The 26,202-nt window shown below is 40.6% G+C and overlaps 10 non-coding genes across 10 annotated transcripts; all 10 read left to right on the top strand.

Moving 5' to 3' along the window:
- The first annotated feature begins 2,893 nt into the window (after window positions 1-2,893).
- trnaf-gaa lies at window positions 2,894-2,966 on the top strand. Its single transcript has one exon. It is a non-coding gene; the product is annotated as a tRNA-Phe (tRNA).
- Window positions 2,967-5,553: 2,587 nt separating this feature from the next.
- On the top strand, window positions 5,554-5,626 carry trnaf-gaa. The gene has a single exon. It is a non-coding gene; the product is annotated as a tRNA-Phe (tRNA).
- A 3,481-nt stretch (window positions 5,627-9,107) lies between these two features.
- On the top strand, window positions 9,108-9,180 carry trnaf-gaa. Its single transcript has one exon. It is a non-coding gene; the product is annotated as a tRNA-Phe (tRNA).
- Window positions 9,181-11,681: 2,501 nt separating this feature from the next.
- trnaf-gaa lies at window positions 11,682-11,754 on the top strand. Its single transcript has one exon. It is a non-coding gene; the product is annotated as a tRNA-Phe (tRNA).
- A 2,097-nt stretch (window positions 11,755-13,851) lies between these two features.
- Window positions 13,852-13,924, top strand: trnaf-gaa. The gene has a single exon. It is a non-coding gene; the product is annotated as a tRNA-Phe (tRNA).
- Window positions 13,925-14,868: 944 nt separating this feature from the next.
- On the top strand, window positions 14,869-14,941 carry trnaf-aaa. The gene has a single exon. It is a non-coding gene; the product is annotated as a tRNA-Phe (tRNA).
- A 1,107-nt stretch (window positions 14,942-16,048) lies between these two features.
- trnaf-gaa lies at window positions 16,049-16,121 on the top strand. The gene has a single exon. It is a non-coding gene; the product is annotated as a tRNA-Phe (tRNA).
- Window positions 16,122-19,609: 3,488 nt separating this feature from the next.
- Window positions 19,610-19,682, top strand: trnaf-gaa. Its single transcript has one exon. It is a non-coding gene; the product is annotated as a tRNA-Phe (tRNA).
- Window positions 19,683-22,352: 2,670 nt separating this feature from the next.
- trnaf-gaa lies at window positions 22,353-22,425 on the top strand. Its single transcript has one exon. It is a non-coding gene; the product is annotated as a tRNA-Phe (tRNA).
- A 2,908-nt stretch (window positions 22,426-25,333) lies between these two features.
- On the top strand, window positions 25,334-25,406 carry trnaf-gaa. Its single transcript has one exon. It is a non-coding gene; the product is annotated as a tRNA-Phe (tRNA).
- The last annotated feature ends 796 nt before the right edge of the window (window positions 25,407-26,202 follow it).

Raw genomic sequence — 26,202 nt, 5'->3', positions numbered from 1 at the left:
CATTTTTACAAGGATGTAACAAGATTTTTGAGAGCCATTATAAGTGAAATTATTTCCAGCTATTTTATGATGAAGACATGTTTATGGACAGCCTCAGTCATGAGACAGCCATTCTAGCTACACTGAAGGATTGATCAAATTCTTGGGGCTTAGAAACGTCTTTCTTAATCTAAACATGATTAAACTGATTGGCTGATCAGTCTTCCATGATGACTCCCTTAGCTGGAAGCCCTGTGAAGGATCACACTGTGGTTTCTTCCACAGTCTCATTTCTGAACATAGCTATGTTGGGAAAGTGTACAACTATAGGTCAGAAGGTCCCTGGGTCAGTCCTGGGTTTTGGCAAGATACTGATTCTCTATTGTGTCTGTGACTAGCTTTCTATTTCTGGTTTGTATATTGTTGTTCTTTCTGTTGCTGATTGGAATTTGACTGGTAGTTATCCACACAGTTGTGTTGATTGATTACTCTGCTTGCGATTGGTTGAGTTGTTTTCTGTCCTGTTTATAGTTTGATATTTGATAAAAGAGGTCCAGATGTAGAAGAAAACGTCCAAGTAATTGATAGAAAGTTGAACCATTGAAAAGAGTCCAGCTGCATGAAAAAAAGCTTTATATGAACTCAACATGTTTTTTCGGCTCTTTTAAGATATTCTGTATGGACATTTTGACAACATCATACCTTTCTAAGTTCAAAATAAAGAAATGCTTGTCACAGAAGAAACTGAAAACTAAACACTGAGGTATCATCTGCTCTTCCTGAAATCACTCATCACCAGCTGTGTGTTGTTCATCTGTATGCAAGTCAACCGCCCACGTGTGAAAAATGGAAAACTCTTTCCTGCCGAAATAAAAAAAAAAACCTGTCAACTTCTTAGGAATCTCTGTATTTGAGTGCTCAACCCTTGAATCAGGAGATTTCCAGATAAGTGCAAGGTTTCATAAAATATCAGGAAGCAGGTGAGCTTGTAATGTCTGGTTTCTTCTACAATGAGAAAACCACCTCACATTTGACATCCCACACATACTCCAAGATCATCTGGATGCATGTTAATCAGGCCAATTCCACAAGCTTTACATTTCAGCTGTTGCTTTCTAGAAAAGAATATTGACATGTTTTAGCAAACCAGTAACAGGAACAAAGCCCCTGTCATGACATAGCTCTCTGGCTACACTGAAGAATTGCTGATGTGTCTGTGGCCTAAAAAGGTCTTCTATGTTCTAATGAAGCTTACACTGATGTGATTTCATTGCTTGATCAGTCCGTAGTTAATACTCCCAGATCATCTGGATGCATGTTAATCAGGCCAATTCCACAAGCTTTACATTTCAGCTGTTGCTTTCTAGAAAAGAATATTGACATGTTTTAGCAAACCAGTAACAGGAACAAAGCCCCGGTAATGACATAGCCCTCTGGCTACACTGAAGGATTGCTGATGTGTCTGTGGCCTAAAAGGGTCTTCTATGTTCTAATAAAGCTTAAACTGATGTGATTTCATTGCTTGATCAGTCCGTAGTTAATACTCCCAGATCATCTGGATGCATGTTAATCAGGCCAATTCCACAATCTTTACATTTCAGCTGTTGCTTTCTAGAAAAGAATATTTACATGTTTTAGCAAACCAGTAACAGGAACACAGCCCCTGTCAGGACATAGCTCTCTGGCTACACTGAAGGATTGCTGATGTGTCTGGGGCCTAAAAGGGTCTTCTATGTTCTAATAAAGTTTACACTGATGTGATTTCATTGCTTGATCAGTCTGTAGTTAATACTCCCAGATCATCTGGATGCATGTTAATCAGGCCAATTCCACAAGCTTTACATTTCAGCTGTTGCTTTCTAGACAATAATATTGACATGTTTTAGCAAACCAGTAACAGGAACAAAGCCCCTGTCATGACATAGCTCTCTGGCTACACTGAAGGATTGCTGATGTGTCGGGCCTAAAAGGGTCTTCTATGTTCTAATAAAGTTTACACTGATGTGATTTCATTGCTTGATCAGTCCGTAGTTAATACTCCCAGATCATCTGGATGCATGTTAATCAGGCCAATTCCACAAGCTTTACATTTCAGCTGTTGCTTTCTAGAAAAGAATATTTACATGTTTTAGCAAACCAGTAACAGGAACAAAGCCCTGTCTTGACATAGCTCTCTGGCTACACTGAAGGATTGCTGATGTGTCGGGCCTAAAAGGGTCTTCTATGTTCTAATAAAGTTTACACTGATGTGATTTCATTGGTTGATCAGTCCGTAGTTAATACTCCCAGATCATCTGGATGCATGTTGATCAGGCCAATTCCACAACATAGCTCTCTGGCTACACTGAAGGATTGCTGATGTGTCTGGGGCCTAAAAGGGTCTTCTATGTTCTAATAAAGTTTACACTGATGTGATTTCATTGCTTGATCAGTCCGTAGTTAATACTCCCAGATCATCTGGATGCATGTTAAACAGGCCAATTCCACAAGCTTTACATTTCAGCTGTTGCTTTCTAGAAAAGAATATTTACATGTTTTAGCAAACCAGTAACAGGAACAAAGCCCTGTCTTGACATAGCTCTCTGGCTACACTGAAGGATTGCTGATGTGTCGGGCCTAAAAGGGTCTTCTATGTTCTAATAAAGTTTACACTGATGTGATTTCATTGGTTGATCAGTCCGTAGTTAATACTCCCAGATCATCTGGATGCATGTTGATCAGGCCAATTCCACAACATAGCTCTCTGGCTACACTGAAGGATTGCTGATGTGCCTGGGGCCTAAAAGGGTCTTCTATGTTCTAATAAAGTTTACACTGATGTGATTTCATTGCTTGATCAGTCCGTAGTTAATACTCCCAGATCATCTGGATGCATGTGAACCGCCCACGTATGGAAAGTGGTAAACTCTTTCCTGCTGAAATAGCTCAGTTGGGAGAGCGTCAGACTGAAGATCTGAAGGTCCCTGGTTCAAACCCGGGTTTCGGCAAAGGATTTACTTCTTCAGGATGTATTATTATCAGGGAGCTTGGTACTCTGAAGAAAAAAAAAACTCTCAACTTCTTAGGAATCTCTGTATTTGATTGCTCAACCCTTAAATCAGGCGATTTCCAGATAAGTGCAAAGTTTCATAAAATATCAGGAAGCAGGTGAGCTTGTAATGTCTGGTTTTTTCTACAATGAGAAAACCACCTCACATTTGATATCCCAAACATACTCCCAGATCATCTGGATGCATGTTAATCAGGCCAATTCCACAAGCTTTACATTTCAGCTGTTGCTTTCTAGAAAAGAATATTGACATGTTTTAGCAAACCAGTAACAGGAACAAAGCCCCTGTCATGACATAGCTCTCTGGCTACACTGAAGAATTGCTGATGTGTCTGTGGCCTAAAAAGGTCTTCTATGTTCTAATGAAGCTTACACTGATGTGATTTCATTGCTTGATCAGTCCGTAGTTAATACTCCTAGATCATCTGGATGCATGTTAATCAGGCCAATTCCATGTCATAGCTCTCTGGCTACACTGAAGAATTGCTGATGTGTCTGTGGCCTAAAAAGGTCTTTTATGTTCTAATGAAGCTTACACTGATGTGATTTCATTGCTTGATCAGTCTGTAGTTAATACTCCCAGATCATCTGGATGCATGTTAATCAGGCCAATTCCACAATCTTTACATTTCAGCTGTTGCTTTCTAGAAAAGAATATTGACATGTTTTAGCAAACCAGTAACAGGAACAAAGCCCCTGTCATGACATAGCTCTCTGGCTACACTGAAGGATTGCTGATGTGTCGGGCCTAAAAGGGTCTTCTATGTTCCAATAAAGTTTACACTGATGTGATTTAATTGGTTGATCAGTCCGTAGTTAATACTCCCAGGTCATCTGGATGCATGTTGATCAGGCCAATTCCATGACATAGCTCTCTGGCTACACTGAAGAATTGCTGATGTGTCTGTGGCCTAAAAAGGTCTTCTATGTTCTAATGAAGCTTACACTGATGTGATTTCATTGCTTGATCAGTCCGTAGTTAATACTCCCAGATCATCTGGATGCATCTTAATCAGGCCAATTCCACAAGCTTTACATTTCGGCTGTTGCTTTCTAGAAAATAATATTTACATGTTTTAGCAAACCAGTAACAGGAACAAAGCCCCGGTAATGACATAGCCCTCTGGCTACACTGAAGGATTGCTGATGTGTCTGGGGCCTAAAAGGGTCTTCTATGTTCTAATAAAGTTTACACTGATGTGATTTCATTGCTTGATCAGTCCGTAGTTAATACTCCCAGATCATCTGGATGCATGTTAATCAGGCCAATTCCACAAGCTTTACATTTCAGCTGTTGCTTTCTAGAAAAGAATATTGACATGTTTTAGCAAACCAGTAACAGGAACAAAGCCCCTGTCATGACATAGCTCTCTGGCTACACTGAAGAATTGCTGATGTGTCTGTGGCCTAAAAAGGTCTTCTATGTTCTAATGAAGCTTACACTGATGTGATTTCATTGCTTGATCAGTCCGTAGTTAATACTTCTAGATCATCTGGATGCATGTTAATCAGGCCAATTCCATGTCATAGCTCTCTGGCTACACTGAAGAATTGCTGATGTGTCTGTGGCCTAAAAAAGTCTTTTATGTTCTAATGAAGCTTACACTGATGTGATTTCATTGCTTGATCAGTCTGTAGTTAATACTCCCAGATCATCTGGATGCATGTTAATCAGGCCAATTCCACAATCTTTACATTTCAGCTGTTGCTTTCTAGAAAAGAATATTGACATGTTTTAGCAAACCAGTAACAGGAACAAAGCCCCTGTCATGACATAGCTCTCTGGCTACACTGAAGGATTGCTGATGTGTCGGGCCTAAAAGGGTCTTCTATGTTCTAATAAAGTTTACACTGATGTGATTTCATTGCTTGATCAGTCCGTAGTTAATACTCCCAGATCATCTGGATGCATGTTAATCAGGCCAATTCCACAAGCTTTACATTTCGGCTGTTGCTTTCTAGAAAACAATATTTACATGTTTTAGCAAACCAGTAACAGGAACAAAGCCCCGGTAATGACATAGCCCTCTGGCTACACTGAAGGATTGCTGATGTGTCTGGGGCCTAAAAGGGTCTTCTATGTTCTAATGAAGCTTACACTGATGTGATTTCTTTGGTTGATCAGTCCGTAGTTAATACTCCCAGATCATCTGGATGCATGTTGATCAGGCCAATTCCACAACATAGCTCTCTGGCTACACTGAAGGATTGCTGATGTGTCTGGGGCCTAAAAGGGTCTTCTATGTTCTAATAAAGTTTACACTGATGTGATTTCATTGCTTGATCAGTCCGTAGTTAATACTCCCAGATCATCTGGATGCATGTTGATCAGGCCAATTCCACAACATAGCTCTCTGGCTACACTGAAGGATTGCTGATGTGTCTGGGGCCTAAAAGGGTCTTCTATGTTCTAATAAAGTTTACACTGATGTGATTTCATTGCTTGATCAGTCCGTAGTTAATACTCCCAGATCATCTGGATGCATGTGAACCGCCCACGTGTGGAAAGTGGAAAACTCTTTCCTGCCGAAATAGCTCAGTTGGGAGAGCGTCAGACTGAAGATCTGAAGGTCCCTGGTTCAAAACCGGGTTTCGGCAAAGGATTTACTTCTTCAGGATGTATTATTATCAGGGAGCTTGGTACTCTGAAGAAAAAAAAACTCTCAACTTCTTAGGAATCTCTGTATTTCAGTGCTCAACCCTTAAATCAGGCGATTTCCAGATAAGTGCAAAGTTTCATAAAATATCAGGAAGCAGGTGAGCTTGTAATGTCTGGTTTTTTCTACAATGAGAAAACCACCTCACATTTGATATCCCAAACATACTCCCAGATCATCTGGATGCATGTTAATCAGGCCAATTCCACAAGCTTTACATTTCAGCTGTTGCTTTCTAGAAAATAATATTGACATGTTTTAGCAAACCAGTAACAGGAACAAAGCCCCTGTCATGACATAGCTCTCTGGCTACACTGAAGGACTGCTGATGTGTTTAGCCTAAAAGGGTCTTCTATGTTCTAATAAAGTTTACACTGATGTGATTTCATTGGTTGATCAGTCCGTAGTTAATACTCCCAGATCATCTGGATGCATGTTAATCAGGCCAATTCCACAAGCTTTACATTTCAGCTGTTGCTTTCTAGAAAAGAATATTGACATGTTTTAGCAAACCAGTAACAGGAACAAAGCCCCTGTCATGACATAGCTCTCTGGCTACGCTGAAGGATTGCTGATGTGTCGGGCCTAAAAGGGTCTTCTATGTTCTAATAAAATTTACACTGATGTGATTTCATTGGTTGATCAGTCCGTAGTTAATACTCCCAGGTCATCTGGATGCATGTTGATCAGGCCAATTCCATGACATAGGTCTCTAGCTACACTGACGAATTGCTGATGTGTCTGTGGCCTAATAAGGTCTTCTGTGTTCTAATGAAGCTTACACTGATGTGATTTCATTGCTTGATCAGTCCGTAGTTAATACTCCCAGGTCATCTGGATGCATGTTGATCAGGCCAATTCCATGACATAGCTCTCTAGCTACACTAGACTTTTAGGATGTGTCTGGGTCCTAAAAGGGTCTTCTATGTTCTAATAAAGCTTAAACTGATGTGATTTCATTGCTTGATCAGTCCGTAGTTAATACTCCCAGATCATCTGGATGCATGTTAATCAGGCCAATTCCACAAGCTTTACATTTCAGCTGTTGCTTTCTAGAAAAGAATATTGACATGTTTTAGCAAACCAGTAACAGGAACAAAGCCCCTGTCATGACATAGCTCTCTGGCTACACTGAAGAATTGCTGATGTGTCTGTGGCCTAAAAAGGTCTTCTATGTTCTAATGAAGCTTACACTGATGTGATTTCATTGCTTGATCAGTCCGTAGTTAATACTCCCAGATCATCTGGATGCATGTTAATCAGGCCAATTCCACAAGCTTTACATTTCAGCTGTTGCTTTCTAGAAAAGAATATTGACATGTTTTAGCAAACCAGTAACAGGAACAAAGCCCCTGTCATGACATAGCTCTCTGGCTACACTGAAGGATTGCTGATGTGTCTGTGGCCTAAAAAGGTCTTCTATGTTCTAATGAAGCTTACACTGATGTGATTTCATTGCTTGATCAGTCCGTAGTTAATACTCCCAGATCATCTGGATGCATGTTGATCAGGCCAATTCCATGACATAGCTCTCTAGCTACACTGAAGAATTGCTGATGTGTCTGTGACCTAAAAAGGTCTTCTATGTTCTAATGAAGCTTACACTGATGTGATTTCATTGCTTGATCAGTCCGTAGTTAATACTCCCAGATCATCTGGATGCATGTTAATCAGGCCAATTCCACAAGCTTTACATTTCAGCTGTTGCTTTCTAGAAAAGAATATTGACATGTTTTAGCAAACCAGTAACAGGAACAAAGCCCCTGTCATGACATAGCTCTCTGGCTACGCTGAAGGATTGCTGATGTGTCGGGCCTAAAAGGGTCTTCTATGTTCTAATAAAATTTACACTGATGTGATTTCATTGGTTGATCAGTCCGTAGTTAATACTCCCAGGTCATCTGGATGCATGTTGATCAGGCCAATTCCATGACATAGCTCTCTAGCTACACTGAAGAATTGCTGATGTGTCTGTGGCCTAAAAAGGTCTTCTATGTTCTAATGAAGCTTACACTGATGTGATTTCATTGCTTGATCAGTCCGTAGTTAATACTCCCAGATCATCTGGATGCATGTTGATCAGGCCAATTCCACAACATAGCTCTCTGGCTACACTGAAGGATTGCTGATGTGTCTGGGGCCTAAAAGGGTATTCTATGTTCTAATAAAGTTTACACTGATGTGATTTCATTGCTTGATCAGACCGTAGTTAATACTCCCAGATCATCTGGATGCATGTTGATCAGGCCAATTCCACAACATAGCTCTCTGGCTACACTGAAGAATTGCTTATGTGTCTGTGGCCTAAAAAGGTCTTCTATGTTCTAATGAAGCTTACACTGATGTGATTTCATTGCTTGATCAGTCCGTAGTTAATACTCCCAGATCATCTGGATGCATGTTAATCAGGCCAATTCCACAAGCTTTACATTTCAGCTGTTGCTTTCTAGAAAAGAATATTGACATGTTTTAGCAAACCAGTAACAGGAACAAAGCCCCTTTCATGACATAGCTCTCTGGCTACACTGAAGGATTGCTGATGTGTCTGTGGCCTAAAAAGGTCTTCTATGTTCTAATGAAGCTTACACTGATGTGATTTCATTGCTTGATCAGTCCGTAGTTAATACTCCCATATCATCTGGATGCATGTTGATCAGGCCAATTCCATGACATAGCTCTCTAGCTACACTGAAGAATTGCTGATGTGTCTGTGACCTAAAAAGGTCTTCTATGTTCTAATGAAGCTTACACTGATGTGATTTCATTGCTTGATCAGTCCGTAGTTAATACTCCCAGATCATCTGGATGCATGTTAATCAGGCCAATTCCACAAGCTTTACATTTCAGCTGTTGCTTTCTAGAAAAGAATATTGACATGTTTTAGCAAACCAGTAACAGGAACAAAGCCCCTGTCATGACATAGCTCTCTGGCTACGCTGAAGGATTGCTGATGTGTCGGGCCTAAAAGGGTCTTCTATGTTCTAATAAAATTTACACTGATGTGATTTCATTGGTTGATCAGTCCGTAGTTAATACTCCCAGGTCATCTGGATGCATGTTGATCAGGCCAATTCCATGACATAGCTCTCTAGCTACACTGAAGAATTGCTGATGTGTCTGTGGCCTAAAAAGGTCTTCTATGTTCTAATGAAGCTTACACTGATGTGATTTCATTGCTTGATCAGTCCGTAGTTAATACTCCCAGATCATCTGGATGCATGTTGATCAGGCCAATTCCACAACATAGCTCTCTGGCTACACTGAAGGATTGCTGATGTGTCTGGGGCCTAAAAGGGTATTCTATGTTCTAATAAAGTTTACACTGATGTGATTTCATTGCTTGATCAGTCCGTAGTTAATACTCCCAGATCATCTGGATGCATGCGAACCGCCCACGTGTGGAAAGTGGAAAACTCTTTCCCGCCGAAATAGCTCAGTTGGGAGAGCGTCAGACTGAAGATCTGACGGTCCCTGGTTCAAACCCGGGTTTCGGCAAAGGATCTACTTCTTCAGGATGTATTATTATCATGGAGCTTGGTACTCTAAAGAAAAAAAAACTCTCAACTTCTTAGGAATCTCTGTATTTCAGTGCTCAACCCTTAAATCAGGCGATTTCCAGATAAGTGCAAAATTTCATAAAATATCAGGAAGCAGGTGAGCTTGTAATGTCTGGTTTTTTCTACAATGAGAAAACCACCTCACATTTGATATCCCAAACATACTCCCAGATCATCTGGATGCATGTTAATCAGGCCAATTCCACAAGCTTTACATTTCAGCTGTTGCTTTCTAGAAAAGAATATTGACATGTTTTAGCAAACCAGTAACAGGAACAAAGCCCCTGTCATGACATAGCTCTCTGGCTACACTGAAGAATTGCTTATGTCTGTGGCCTAAAAAGGTCTTCTATGTTCTAATGAAGCTTACACTGATGTGATTTCATTGCTTGATCAGTCCGTAGTTAATACTCCCAGATCATCTGGATGCATGTTAATCAGGCCAATTCCACAAGCTTTACATTTCAGCTGTTGCTTTCTAGAAAAGAATATTGACATGTTTTAGCAAACCAGTAACAGGAACAAAGCCCCTGTCATGACATAGCTCTCTGGCTACACTGAAGGATTGCTGATGTGTTGGGCCTAAAAGGGTCTTCTATGTTCTAATAAAGTTTACACTGATGTGATTTAATTGGTTGATCAGTCCGTAGTTAATACTCCCAGGTCATCTGGATGCATGTTGATCAGGCCAATTCCATGACATAGCTCTCTAGCTACACTGAAGGGTTGCTGATGTGTCTGGGTCCTAAAAGGGTCTTCTATGTTCTAATAAAGCTTAAACTGATGTGATTTCATTGCTTGATCAGTCCGTAGTTAATACTCCCAGATCATCTGGATGCATGTTAATCAGGCCAATTCCACAAGCTTTACATTTCAGCTGTTGCTTTCTAGAAAAGAATATTGACATGTTTTAGCAAACCAGTAACAGGAACAAAGCCCCTGTCATGACATAGCTCTCTGGCTACACTGAAGAATTGCTGATGTGTCTGTGGCCTAAAAAGGTGTTCTATGTTCTAATGAAGCTTACACTGATGTGATTTCATTGCTTGATCAGTCCGTAGTTAATACTCCCAGATCATCTGGATGCATGTTAATCAGGCCAATTCCACAAGCTTTACATTTCAGCTGTTGCTTTCTAGAAAAGAATATTGACATGTTTTAGCAAACCAGTAACAGGAACAAAGCCCCTGTCATGACATAGCTCTCTGGCTACACTGAAGAATTGCTGATGTGTCTGTGGCCTAAAAAGGTGTTCTATGTTCTAATGAAGCTTACACTGATGTGATTTCATTGCTTGATCAGTCCGTAGTTAATACTCCCAGATCATCTGGATGCATGTTGATCAGGCCAATTCCATGACATAGCTCTCTAGCTACACTGAAGAATTGCTGATGTGTCTGTGGCCTAAAAAGGTCTTCTATGTTCTAATGAAGCTTACACTGATGTGATTTCATTGCTTGATCAGTCCGTAGTTAATACTCCCAGATCATCTGGATGCATGTTAATCAGGCCAATTCCACAAGCTTTACATTTCAGCTGTTGCTTTCTAGAAAAGAATATTGACATGTTTTAGCAAACCAGTAACAGGAACAAAGCCCCTGTCATGACATAGCTCTCTCTGGCTACGCTGAAGGATTGCTGATGTGTCGGGCCTAAAAGGGTCTTCTATGTTCTAATAAAATTTACACTGATGTGATTTCATTGGTTGATCAGTCCGTAGTTAATACTCCCAGGTCATCTGGATGCATGTTGATCAGGCCAATTCCATGTCATAGCTCTCTAGCTACACTGAAGAATTGCTGATGTGTCTGTGGCCTAAAAAGGTCTTCTATGTTCTAATGAAGCTTACACTGATGTGATTTCATTGCTTGATCAGTCCGTAGTTAATACTCCCAGATCATCTGGATGCATGTTGATCAGGCCAATTCCACAACATAGCTCTCTAGCTACACTGAAGAATTGCTGATGTGTCTGTGGCCTAAAAAGGTCTTCTATGTTCTAATGAAGCTTACACTGATGTGATTTCATTGCTTGATCAGTCCGTAGTTAATACTCCCAGATCATCTGGATGCATGTTGATCAGGCCAATTCCACAACATAGCTCTCTGGCTACACTGAAGGATTGCTGATGTGTCTGGGGCCTAAAAGGGTATTCTATGTTCTAATAAAGTTTACACTGATGTGATTTAATTGCTTGATCAGTCCGTAGTTAATACTCCCAGATCATCTGGATGCATGTTGATCAGGCCAATTCCACAACATAGCTCTCTGGCTACACTGAAGGATTGCTGATGTGTCTGGGGCCTAAAAGGGTATTCTATGTTCTAATAAAGTTTACACTGATGTGATTTAATTGCTTGATCAGTCCGTAGTTAATACTCCCAGATCATCTGGATGCATGCGAACCGCCCACGTGTGGAAAGTGGAAAACTCTTTCCCGCCGAAATAGCTCAGTTGGGAGAGCGTCAGACTGAAGATCTGACGGTCCCTGGTTCAAACCCGGGTTTCGGCAAAGGATCTACTTCTTCAGGATGTATTATTATCATGGAGCTTGGTACTCTAAAGAAAGAAAAAAACTCTCAACTTCTTAGGAATCTCTGTATTTCAGTGCTCAACCCTTGAATCAGGCGATTTCCAGATAAGTGCAAAATTTCATAAAATATCAGGAAGCAGGTGAGCTTGTAATGTCTGGTATGTTCTACAATGAGAAAACCACCTCACATTTGATATCCCAAACATACTCCCAGATCATCTGGATGCATGTTAATCAGGCCAATTCCACAAGCTTTACATTTCAGCTGTTGCTTTCTAGAAAAGAATATTGACATGTTTTAGCAAACCAGTAACAGGAACAAAGCCCCTGTCATGACATAGCTCTCTGGCTACACTGAAGAATTGCTTATGTCTGTGGCCTAAAAAGGTCTTCTATGTTCTAATGAAGCTTACACTGATGTGATTTCATTGCTTGATCAGTCCGTAGTTAATACTCCCAGATCATCTGGATGCATGTTAATCAGGCCAATTCCACAAGCTTTACATTTCAGCTGTTGCTTTCTAGAAAAGAATATTGACATGTTTTAGCAAACCAGTAACAGGAACAAAGCCCCTGTCATGACATAGCTCTCTGGCTACACTGAAAAATTGCTGATGTGTCTGTGGCCTAAAAGGGTCTTCTATATTCTAATAAAGCTTAAACTGATGTGATTTCATTGCTTGATCAGTCCGTAGTTAATACTCCCAGATCATCTGGATGCATGTTAATCAGGCCAATTCCACAAGCTTTACATTTCAGCTGTTGCTTTCTAGAAAAGAATATTGACATGTTTTAGCAAACCAGTAACAGGAACAAAGCCCCTGTCATGACATAGCTCTCTGGCTACACTGAAGAATTGCTGATGTGTCTGTGGCCTAAAAAGGTCTTCTATGTTCTAATGAAGCTTACACTGATGTGATTTCATTGCTTGATCAGTCCGTAGTTAATACTCCCAGATCATCTGGATGCATGTTAATCAGGCCAATTCCACAAGCTTTACATTTCAGCTGTTGCTTTCTAGAAAAGAATATTGACATGTTTTAGCAAACCAGTAACAGGAACAAAGCCCCTGTCATGACATAGCTCTCTGGCTACACTGAAGGATTGCTGATGTGTCTGTGGCCTAAAAAGGTCTTCTATGTTCTAATGAAGCTTACACTGATGTGATTTCATTGCTTGATCAGTCCGTAGTTAATACTCCCAGATCATCTGGATGCATGTTGATCAGGCCAATTCCATGACATAGCTCTCTAGCTACACTGAAGAATTGCTGATGTGTCTGTGACCTAAAAAGGTCTTCTATGTTCTAATGAAGCTTACACTGATGTGATTTCATTGCTTGATCAGTCCGTAGTTAATACTCCCAGATCATCTGGATGCATGTTAATCAGGCCAATTCCACAAGCTTTACATTTCAGCTGTTGCTTTCTAGAAAAGAATATTGACATGTTTTAGCAAACCAGTAACAGGAACAAAGCCCCTGTCATGACATAGCTCTCTGGCTACGCTGAAGGATTGCTGATGTGTCGGGCCTAAAAGGGTCTTCTATGTTCTAATAAAATTTACACTGATGTGATTTCATTGGTTGATCAGTCCGTAGTTAATACTCCCAGGTCATCTGGATGCATGTTGATCAGGCCAATTCCATGACATAGCTCTCTAGCTACACTGAAGAATTGCTGATGTGTCTGTGACCTAAAAAGGTCTTCTATGTTCTAATGAAGCTTACACTGATGTGATTTCATTGCTTGATCAGTCCGTAGTTAATACTCCCAGATCATCTGGATGCATGTTAATCAGGCCAATTCCACAAGCTTTACATTTCAGCTGTTGCTTTCTAGAAAATAATATTGACATGTTTTAGCAAACCAGTAACAGGAACAAAGCCCCTGTCATGACATAGCTCTCTGGCTACGCTGAAGGATTGCTGATGTGTCGGGCCTAAAAGGGTCTTCTATGTTCTAATAAAATTTACACTGATGTGATTTCATTGGTTGATCAGTCCGTAGTTAATACTCCCAGATCATCTGGATGCATGCGAACCGCCCACGTGTGGAAAGTGGAAAACTCTTTCCTGCCGAAATAGCTCAGTTGGGAGAGCGTCAGACTGAAGATCTGACGGTCCCTGGTTCAAACCCGGGTTTCGGCAAAGGATCTACTTCTTCAGGATGTATTATTATCATGGAGCTTGGTACTCTAAAGAAAGAAAAAAACTCTCAACTTCTTAGGAATCTCTGTATTTCAGTGCTCAACCCTTAAATCAGGCGATTTCCAGATAAGTGCAAAATTTCATAAAATATCAGGAAGCAGGTGAGCTTGTAATGTCTGGTTTCTTCTACAATGAGAAAACCACCTCACATTTGATATCCCAAACATACTCCCAGATCATCTGGATGCATGTTAATCAGGCCAATTCCACAAGCTTTACATTTCAGCTGTTGCTTTCTAGAAAAGAATATTGACATGTTTTAGCAAACCAGTAACAGGAACAAAGCCCCTGTCATGACATAGCTCTCTGGCTACACTGAAGAATTGCTTATGTCTGTGGCCTAAAAAGGTCTTCTATGTTCTAATGAAGCTTACACTGATGTGATTTCATTGCTTGATCAGTCCGTAGTTAATACTCCCAGATCATCTGGATGCATGTTAATCAGGCCAATTCCACAAGCTTTACATTTCAGCTGTTGCTTTCTAGAAAATAATATTGACATGTTTTAGCAAACCAGTAACAGGAACAAAGCCCCTGTCATGACATAGCTCTCTGGCTACGCTGAAGGATTGCTGATGTGTCGGGCCTAAAAGGGTCTTCTATGTTCTAATAAAATTTACACTGATGTGATTTCATTGGTTGATCAGTCCGTAGTTAATACTCCCAGGTCATCTGGATGCATGTTGATCAGGCCAATTCCATGACATAGCTCTCTAGCTACACTGAAGAATTGCTGATGTGTCTGTGGCCTAAAAATGTCTTCTATGTTCTAATAAAATTTACACTGATGTGATTTCATTGGTTGATCAGTCCGTAGTTAATACTCCCAGATCATCTGGATGCATGTGAACCGCCCACGTGTGGAAAGTGGAAAACTCTTTCCTGCTGAAATAGCTCAGTTGGGAGAGCGTCAGACTAAAGATCTGAAGGTCCCTGTTTCAAACCTGGGTTTCGGCAAAGGATCTACTTTTTCAGGATGTATTATTATCAGGGAGCTTGGTACTCTGAAGAAAAAAAAAAACTCTCAACTTCTTAGGAATCTCTGTATTTGAGTGCTCAACCCTTAAATCAGGCGATTTCCAGATAAGTGCAAAGTTTCATAAAATATCAGGAAGCAGGTGAGCTTGTAATGTCCGGTTTTTTCTACAATGAGAAAACCACCTCACATTTGACATCCCAAACATACTCCCAGATCATCTGGATGCATGTTAATCCGGCCAATTCCACAAGCTTTACATTTCAGCTGTTGCTTTCTAGAAAAGAATATTGACATGTTTTAGCAAACCAGTAACAGGAACAAAGCCCCTGTCATGACATAGCTCTCTGGCTACGCTGAAGGATTGCTGATGTGTCGGGCCTAAAAGGGTCTTCTATGTTCTAATAAAGTTTACACTGATGTGATTTCATTGGTTGATCAGTCCGTAGTTAATACTCCCAGGTCATCTGGATGCATGTTGATCAGGCCAATTCCATGACATAGCTCTCTGGCTACACTGAAGGGTTGCTGATGTGTCTGGGTCCTAAAAGGGTCTTCTATGTTCTAATAAAGCTTAAACTGATGTGATTTCATTGCTTGATCAGTCCGTAGTTAATACTCCCAGATCATCTGGATGCATGTTAATCAGGCCAATTCCACAAGCTTTACATTTCAGCTGTTGCTTTCTAGAAAAGAATATTGACATGTTTTAGCAAACCAGTAACAGGAACAAAGCCCCTTTCATGACATAGCTCTCTGGCTACGCTGAAGGATTGCTGATGTGTCGGACCTAAAAGGGTCTTCTATGTTCTAATAAAATTTACACTGATGTGATTTCATTGGTTGATCAGTCCGTAGTTAATACTCCCAGATCATCTGGATGCATGTTGATCAGGCCAATTCCACAACATAGCTCTCTGGCTACACTGAAGGATTGCTGATGTGTCTGGGGCCTAAAAGGGTATTCTATGTTCTAATAAAGTTTACACTGATGTGATTTCATTGCTTGATCAGTCCGTAGTTAATACTCCCAGATCATCTGGATGCATGCGAACCGCCCACGTGTGGAAAGTGGAAAACTCTTTCCTGCCGAAATAGCTCAGTTGGGAGAGCGTCAGACTGAAGATCTGACGGTCCCTGGTTCAAACCTGGGTTTCGGCAAAGGATCTACTTCTTCAGGATGTATTATTATCATGGAGCTTGGTACTCTGAAGAAAAAAAAAACTCTCAACTTCTTAGGAATCTCTGTATTTGAGTGCTCAACCCTTAAATCAGGCGATTTCCAGATAAGTGCAAAATTTCATAAAATATCAGGAAGCAGGTGAGCTTGTAATGTCTGGTTTTTTCTACAATGAGAAAACCACCTCACATTTGATATCCCAAACATACTCCCAGATCATCTGGATGCATGTTAATCAGGCCAATTCCACAAGCTTTACATTTCAGCTGTTGCTTTCTAGAAAAGAATATTGAAATGTTTTAGCAAACCAGTAACAGGAACAAAGCCCCTGTCATGACATAGCTCTCTGGCTACACTGAAGAATTGCTTATGTGTCTGTGGCCTAAAAAGGTCTTCTATGTTCTAATGAAGCTTACACTGATGTGATTTCATTGCTTGATCAGTCCGTAGTTAATACTCCCAGATCATCTGGATGCATGTTAATCAGGCCAATTCCACAAGCTTTACATTTCAGCTGTTGCTTTCTAGAAAAGAATATTGACATGTTTTAGCAAACCAGTAACAGGAACAAAGCCCCTGTCATGACATAGCTCTCTGGCTACACTGAAGGATTGCTGATGTGTTGGGCCTAAAAGGGTCTTCTATGTTCTAATAAAGTTTACACTGATGTGATTTCATTGGTTGATCAGTCCGTAGTTAATACTCCCAGATCATCTGGATGCATGTTGATCAGGCCAATTCCATGACATAGCTCTCTAGCTACACTGAAGAATTGCTGATGTGTCTGTGGCCTAAAAAGGTCTTCTATGTTCTAATGAAGCTTACACTGATGTGATTTCATTGCTTGATCAGTCCGTAGTTAATACTCCCAGATCATCTGGATGCATGTTAATCAGGCCAATTCCACAAGCTTTACATTTCAGCTGTTGCTTTCTAGAAAATAATATTGACATGTTTTAGCAAACCAGTAACAGGAACAAAGCCCCTGTCATGACATAGCTCTCTGGCTACGCTGAAGGATTGCTGATGTGTCGGGCCTAAAAGGGTCTTCTATGTTCTAATAAAATTTACACTGATGTGATTTCATTGGTTGATCAGTCCGTAGTTAATACTCCCAGGTCATCTGGATGCATGTTGATCAGGCCAATTCCATGACATAGCTCTCTAGCTACACTGAAGAATTGCTGATGTGTCTGTGGCCTAAAAATGTCTTCTATGTTCTAATAAAGCTTACACTGATGTGATTTCATTGCTTGATCAGTCCGTAGTTAATACTCCCAGATCATCTGGATGCATGTTAATCAGGCCAATTCCACAAGCTTTACATTTCAGCTGTTGCTTTCTAGAAAAGAATATTGACATGTTTTAGCAAACCAGTAACAGGAACAAAGCCCCTGTCATGACATGGCTCTCTGGCTACACTGAAGAATTGCTGATGTGTCTGTGGCCTAAAAAGGTCTTCTATGTTCTAATGAAGCTTACACTGATGTGATTTCATTGCTTGATCAGTCCGTAGTTAATACTCCCAGATCATCTGGATGCATGTTAATCAGGCCAATTCCATGTCATAGCTCTCTGGCTACACTGAAGAATTGCTGATGTGTCTGTGGCCTAAAAAGGTCTTTTATGTTCTAATGAAGCTTACACTGATGTGATTTCATTGCTTGATCAGTCTGTAGTTAATACTCCCAGATCATCTGGATGCATGTTAATCAGGCCAATTCCACAAGCTTTACATTTCAGCTGTTGCTTTCTAGAAAATAATATTGACATGTTTTAGCAAACCAGTAACAGGAACAAAGCCCCTGTCATGACATAGCTCTCTGGCTACACTGAAGGATTGCTGATGTGTCGGGCCTAAAAGGGTCTTCTATGTTCTAATAAAGTTTACACTGATGTGATTTCATTGGTTGATCAGTCCGTAGTTAATACTCCCAGGTCATCTGGATGCATGTTGATCAGGCCAATTCCATGACATAGCTCTCTGGCTACACTGAAGAATTGCTGATGTGTCTGTGGCCTAAAAAGGTCTTCTATGTTCTAATGAAGCTTACACTGATGTGATTTCATTGCTTGATCAGTCCGTAGTTAATACTCCCAGATCATCTGGATGCATGTTAATCAGGCCAATTCCACAAGCTTTACATTTCAGCTGTTGCTTTCTAGAAAAGAATATTGACATGTTTTAGCAAACCAGTAACAGGAACAAAGCCCCTGTCATGACATAGCTCTCTGGCTACACTGAAGAATTGCTGATGTGTCTGTGGCCTAAAAAGGTCTTCTATGTTCTAATGAAGCTTACACTGATGTGATTTCATTGCTTGATCAGTCCGTAGTTAATACTTCTAGATCATCTGGATGCATGTTAATCAGGCCAATTCCATGTCATAGCTCTCTGGCTACACTGAAGAATTGCTGATGTGTCTGGGGCCTAATAGGGTCTTCTATGTTCTAATAAAGTTTACACTGATGTGATTTCATTGCTTGATCAGTCTGTAGTTAATACTCCCAGATCATCTGGATGCATGTTAATCAGGCCAATTCCACAATCTTTACATTTCAGCTGTTGCTTTCTAGAAAAGAATATTGACATGTTTTAGCAAACCAGTAACAGGAACAAAGCCCCTGTCATGACATAGCTCTCTGGCTACACTGAAGGATTGCTGATGTGTCGGGCCTAATAGGGTCTTCTATGTTCTAATAAAGTTTACACTGATGTGATTTCATTGGTTGATCAGTCCGTAGTTAATACTCCCAGGTCATCTGGATGCATGTTGATCAGGCCAATTCCATGACATAGCTCTCTGGCTACACTGAAGAATTGCTGATGTGTCTGTGGCCTAAAAAGGTCTTCTATGTTCTAATGAAGCTTACACTGATGTGATTTCATTGCTTGATCAGTCCGTAGTTAATACTCCCAGATCATCTGGATGCATGTTAATCAGGCCAATTCCACAAGCTTTACATTTCAGCTGTTGCTTTCTAGAAAAGAATATTGACATGTTTTAGCAAACCAGTAACAGGAACAAAGCCCCTGTCATGACATAGCTCTCTGGCTACACTGAAGAATTGCTGATGTGTCTGTGGCCTAAAAAGGTCTTCTATGTTCTAATGAAGCTTACACTGATGTGATTTCATTGCTTGATCAGTCCGTAGTTAATACTCCCAGATCATCTGGATGCATGTTAATCAGGCCAATTCCACAAGCTTTACATTTCAGCTGTTGCTTTCTAGAAAAGAATATTGACATGTTTTAGCAAACCAGTAACAGGAACAAAGCCCCTGTCATGACATAGCTCTCTGGCTACACTGAAGGATTGCTGATGTGTTGGGCCTAAAAGGGTCTTCTATGTTCTAATAAAGTTTACACTGATGTGATTTAATTGGTTGATCAGTCCGTAGTTAATACTCCCAGGTCATCTGGATGCATGTGAACCGCCCACGTATGGAAAGTGGTAAAGTCTTTCCTGCCGAAATAGCTCAGTTGGGAGAGCGTCAGACTGAAGATCTGAAGGTCCCTGGTTCAAACCCGGGTTTCGGCAAAGGATTTACTTCTTCAGGATGTATTATTATCAGGGAGCTTGGTACTCTGAAGAAAAAAAAAACTCTCAACTTCTTAGGAATCTCTGTATTTGAGTGCTCAACCCTTAAATCAGGCGATTTCCAGATAAGTGCAAAGTTTCATAATATATCAGGAAGCAGGTGAGCTTGTAATGTCTGGTTTTTTCTACAATGAGAAAACCACCTCACATTTGATATCCCAAACATACTCCCAGATCATCTGGATGCATGTTAATCAGGCCAATTCCACAAGCTTTACATTTCAGCTGTTGCTTTCTAGAAAATAATATTGACATGTTTTAGCAAACCAGTAACAGGAACAAAGCCCCTGTCATGACATAGCTCTCTGGCTACACTGAAGAATTGCTGATGTGTCTGTGGCCTAAAAAGGTCTTCTATGTTCTAATGAAGCTTACACTGATGTGATTTCATTGCTTGATCAGTCCGTAGTTAATACTCCCAGATCATCTGGATGCATGTTAATCAGGCCAATTCCACAAGCTTTACATTTCAGCTGTTGCTTTCTAGAAAAGAATATTGACATGTTTTAGCAAACCAGTAACAGGAACAAAGCCCCTGTCATGACATAGCTCTCTGGGTACACTGAAGAATTGCTGATGTGTCTGTGGCCTAAAAAGGTCTTCTATGTTCTAATGAAGCTTACACTGATGTGATTTCATTGCTTGATCAGTCCGTAGTTAATACTTCTAGATCATCTGGATGCATGTTAATCAGGCCAATTCCATGTCATAGCTCTCTGGCTACACTGAAGAATTGCTGATGTGTCTGTGGCCTAAAAAGGTCTTTTATGTTCTAATGAAGCTTACACTGATGTGATTTCATTGCTTGATCAGTCTGTAGTTAATACTCCCAGATCATCTGGATGCATGTTAATCAGGCCAATTCCACAATCTTTACATTTCAGCTGTTGCTTTCTAGAAAAGAATATTGACATGTTTTAGCAAACCAGTAACAGGAACAAAGCCCCTGTCATGACATAGCTCTCTGGCTACACTGAAGGATTGCTGATGTGTCGGGCCTAAAAGGGTCTTCTATGTTCTAATAAAGTTTACACTGATGTGATTTCATTGGTTGATCAGTCCGTAGTTAATACTCCCAGGTCATCTGGATGCATGTTGATCAGGCCAATTCCATGACATAGCTCTCTGGCTACACTGAAGAATTGCTGATGTGTCTGTGGCCTAAAAAGGTCTTCTATGTTCTAATGAAGCTTACACTGATGTGATTTCATTGCTTGATCAGTCCGTAGTTAATACTCCCAGATCATCTGGATGCATGTTAATCAGGCCAATTCCACAAGCTTTACATTTCAGCTGTTGCTTTCTAGAAAAGAATATTGACATGTTTTAGCAAACCAGTAACAGGAACAAAGCCCCTGTCATGACATAGCTCTCTGGCTACACTGAAGAATTGCTGATGTGTCTGTGGCCTAAAAAGGTCTTCTATGTTCTAATGAAGCTTACACTGATGTGATTTCATTGCTTGATCAGTCCGTAGTTAATACTTCTAGATCATCTGGATGCATGTTAATCAGGCCAATTCCATGTCATAGCTCTCTGGCTACACTGAAGAATTGCTGATGTGTCTGTGGCCTAAAAAGGTCTTTTATGTTCTAATGAAGCTTACACTGATGTGATTTCATTGCTTGATCAGTCTGTAGTTAATACTCCCAGATCATCTGGATGCATGTTAATCAGGCCAATTCCACAATCTTTACATTTCAGCTGTTGCTTTCTAGAAAAGAATATTGACATGTTTTAGCAAACCAGTAACAGGAACAAAGCCCCTGTCATGACATAGCTCTCTGGCTACACTGAAGGATTGCTGATGTGTCGGGCCTAATAGGGTCTTCTATGTTCTAATAAAGTTTACACTGATGTGATTTCATTGGTTGATCAGTCCGTAGTTAATACTCCCAGGTCATCTGGATGCATGTTGATCAGGCCAATTCCATGACATAGCTCTCTGGCTACACTGAAGAATTGCTGATGTGTCTGTGGCCTAAAAAGGTCTTCTATGTTCTAATGAAGCTTACACTGATGTGATTTCATTGCTTGATCAGTCCGTAGTTAATACTCCCAGATCATCTGGATGCATGTTAATCAGGCCAATTCCACAAGCTTTACATTTCAGCTGTTGCTTTCTAGAAAAGAATATTGACATGTTTTAGCAAACCAGTAACAGGAACAAAGCCCCTGTCATGACATAGCTCTCTGGCTACACTGAAGAATTGCTGATGTGTCTGTGGCCTAAAAAGGTCTTCTATGTTCTAATGAAGCTTACACTGATGTGATTTCATTGCTTGATCAGTCCGTAGTTAATACTCCCAGATCATCTGGATGCATGTTAATCAGGCCAATTCCACAAGCTTTACATTTCAGCTGTTGCTTTCTAGAAAAGAATATTGACATGTTTTAGCAAACCAGTAACAGGAACAAAGCCCCTGTCATGACATAGCTCTCTGGCTACACTGAAGGATTGCTGATGTGTTGGGCCTAAAAGGGTCTTCTATGTTCTAATAAAGTTTACACTGATGTGATTTAATTGGTTGATCAGTCCGTAGTTAATACTCCCAGGTCATCTGGATGCATGTGAACCGCCCACGTATGGAAAGTGGTAAAGTCTTTCCTGCCGAAATAGCTCAGTTGGGAGAGCGTCAGACTGAAGATCTGAAGGTCCTTGGTTCAAACCCGGGTTTCGGCAAAGGATTTACTTCTTCAGGATGTATTATTATCAGGGAGCTTGGTACTCTGAAGAAAAAAAAAACTCTCAACTTCTTAGGAATCTCTGTATTTGAGTGCTCAACCCTTAAATCAGGCGATTTCCAGATAAGTGCAAAGTTTCATAATATATCAGGAAGCAGGTGAGCTTGTAATGTCTGGTTTTTTCTACAATGAGAAAACCACCTCACATTTGATATCCCAAACATACTCCCAGATCATCTGGATGCATGTTAATCAGGCCAATTCCACAAGCTTTACATTTCAGCTGTTGCTTTCTAGAAAAGAATATTGACATGTTTTAGCAAACCAGTAACAGGAACAAAGCCCCTGTCATGACATAGCTCTCTGGCTACACTGAAGAATTGCTGATGTGTCTGTGGCCTAAAAAGGTCTTCTATGTTCTAATGAAGCTTACACTGATGTGATTTCATTGCTTGATCAGTCCGTAGTTAATACTCCCAGATCATCTGGATGCATGTTAATCAGGCCAATTCCACAAGCTTTACATTTCAGCTGTTGCTTTCTAGAAAAGAATATTGACATGTTTTAGCAAACCAGTAACAGGAACAAAGCCCCTGTCATGACATAGCTCTCTGGGTACACTGAAGAATTGCTGATGTGTCTGTGGCCTAAAAAGGTCTTCTATGTTCTAATGAAGCTTACACTGATGTGATTTCATTGCTTGATCAGTCCGTAGTTAATACTTCTAGATCATCTGGATGCATGTTAATCAGGCCAATTCCATGTCATAGCTCTCTGGCTACACTGAAGAATTGCTGATGTGTCTGTGGCCTAAAAAGGTCTTTTATGTTCTAATGAAGCTTACACTGATGTGATTTCATTGCTTGATCAGTCTGTAGTTAATACTCCCAGATCATCTGGATGCATGTTAATCAGGCCAATTCCACAATCTTTACATTTCAGCTGTTGCTTTCTAGAAAAGAATATTGACATGTTTTAGCAAACCAGTAACAGGAACAAAGCCCCTGTCATGACATAGCTCTCTGGCTACACTGAAGGATTGCTGATGTGTCGGGCCTAAAAGGGTCTTCTATGTTCTAATAAAGTTTACACTGATGTGATTTCATTGCTTGATCAGTCCGTAGTTAATACTCCCAGATCATCTGGATGCATGTTAATCAGGCCAATTCCACAAGCTTTACATTTCGGCTGTTGCTTTCTAGAAAACAATATTTACATGTTTTAGCAAACCAGTAACAGGAACAAAGCCCCGGTAATGACATAGCCCTCTGGCTACACTGAAGGATTGCTGATGTGTCTGGGGCCTAAAAGGGTCTTCTATGTTCTAATGAAGCTTACACTGATGTGATTTCTTTGGTTGATCAGTCCGTAGTTAATACTCCCAGATCATCTGGATGCATGTTGATCAGGCCAATTCCACAACATAGCTCTCTGGCTACACTGAAGGATTGCTGATGTGTCTGGGGCCTAAAAGGGTCTTCTATGTTCTAATAAAGTTTACACTGATGTGATTTCATTGCTTGATCAGTCCGTAGTTAATACTCCCAGATCATCTGGATGCATGTTGATCAGGCCAATTCCACAACATAGCTCTCTGGCTACACTGAAGGATTGCTGATGTGTCTGGGGCCTAAAAGGGTCTTCTATGTTCTAATGAAGCTTACACTGATGTGATTTCTTTGGTTGATCAGTCCGTAGTTAATACTCCCAGATCATCTGGATGCATGTTGATCAGGCCAATTCCACAACATAGCTCTCTGGCTACACTGAAGGATTGCTGATGTGTCTGGGGCCTAAAAGGGTCTTCTATGTTCTAATAAAGTTTACACTGATGTGATTTCATTGCTTGATCAGTCCGTAGTTAATACTCCCAGATCATCTGGATGCATGTTGATCAGGCCAATTCCACAACATAGCTCTCTGGCTACACTGAAGGATTGCTGATGTGTCTGGGGCCTAAAAGGGTCTTCTATGTTCTAATAAAGTTTACACTGATGTGATTTCATTGCTTGATCAGTCCGTAGTTAATACTCCCAGATCATCTGGATGCATGTTGATCAGGCCAATTCCACAACATAGCTCTCTGGCTACACTGAAGGATTGCTGATGTGTCTGGGGCCTAAAAGGGTCTTCTATGTTCTAATAAAGTTTACACTGATGTGATTTCATTGCTTGATCAGTCCGTAGTTAATACTCCCAGATCATCTGGATGCATGTTGATCAGGCCAATTCCACAACATAGCTCTCTGGCTACACTGAAGGATTGCTGATGTGTCTGGGGCCTAAAAGGGTCTTCTATGTTCTAATTAAGCTTACACTGATGTGATTTCATTGGTTGATCAGTCCGTAGTTAATACTCCCAGATCATCTGGATGCATGTTGATCAGGCCAATTCCACAACATAGCTCTCTGGCTACACTGAAGGATTGCTGATGTGCCTGGGGCCTAAAAGGGTCTTCTATGTTCTAATAAAGTTTACACTGATGTGATTTCATTGCTTGATCAGTCCGTAGTTAATACTCCCAGATCATCTGGATGCATGTTGATCAGGCCAATTCCACAACATAGCTCTCTGGCTACACTGAAGGATTGCTGATGTGTCTGGGGCCTAAAAGGGTCTTCTATGTTCTAATAAAGTTTACACTGATGTGATTTCATTGCTTGATCAGTCCGTAGTTAATACTCCCAGATCATCTGGATGCATGTTGATCAGGCCAATTCCACAACATAGCTCTCTGGCTACACTGAAGGATTGCTGATGTGTCTGGGGCCTAAAAGGGTCTTCTATGTTCTAATAAAGTTTACACTGATGTGATTTCATTGCTTGATCAGTCCGTAGTTAATACTCCCAGATCATCTGGATGCATGTGAACCGCCCACGTGTGGAAAGTGGAAAACTCTTTCCTGCCGAAATAGCTCAGTTGGGAGAGCGTCAGACTGAAGATCTGAAGGTCCCTGGTTCAAAACCGGGTTTCGGCAAAGGATTTACTTCTTCAGGATGTATTATTATCAGGGAGCTTGGTACTCTAAAGAAAAAAAAACTCTCAACTTCTTAGGAATCTCTGTATTTCAGTGCTCAACCCTTAAATCAGGCGATTTCCAGATAAGTGCAAAGTTTCATAATATATCAGGAAGCAGGTGAGCTTGTAATGGCTGGTTTTTTCTACAATGAGAAAACCACCTCACATTTGATATCCCAAACATACTCCCAGATCATCTGGATGCATGTTAATCAGGCCAATTCCACAAGCTTTACATTTCAGCTGTTGCTTTCTAGAAAATAATATTGACATGTTTTAGCAAACCAGTAACAGGAACAAAGCCCCTGTCATGACATAGCTCTCTGGCTACACTGAAGAATTGCTGATGTGTCTGTGGCCTAAAAAGGTCTTCTATGTTCTAATGAAGCTTACACTGATGTGATTTCATTGCTTGATCAGTCCGTAGTTAATACTCCCAGATCATCTGGATGCATGTTAATCAGGCCAATTCCACAAGCTTTACATTTCAGCTGTTGCTTTCTAGAAAAGAATATTGACATGTTTTAGCAAACCAGTAACAGGAACAAAGCCCCTGTCATGACATAGCTCTCTGGGTACACTGAAGAATTGCTGATGTGTCTGTGGCCTAAAAAGGTCTTCTATGTTCTAATGAAGCTTACACTGATGTGATTTCATTGCTTGATCAGTCCGTAGTTAATACTTCTAGATCATCTGGATGCATGTTAATCAGGCCAATTCCATGTCATAGCTCTCTGGCTACACTGAAGAATTGC

The sequence above is a fragment of the Girardinichthys multiradiatus genome, chromosome 23, assembly GCF_021462225.1.
Source record: "Girardinichthys multiradiatus isolate DD_20200921_A chromosome 23, DD_fGirMul_XY1, whole genome shotgun sequence".
Taxonomy (NCBI): Eukaryota; Metazoa; Chordata; class Actinopteri; order Cyprinodontiformes; family Goodeidae; genus Girardinichthys; species Girardinichthys multiradiatus.
The sequence above is the reverse complement of the archived record's forward strand: the minus strand, read 5'-3'. Positions and strand labels throughout refer to the sequence as shown.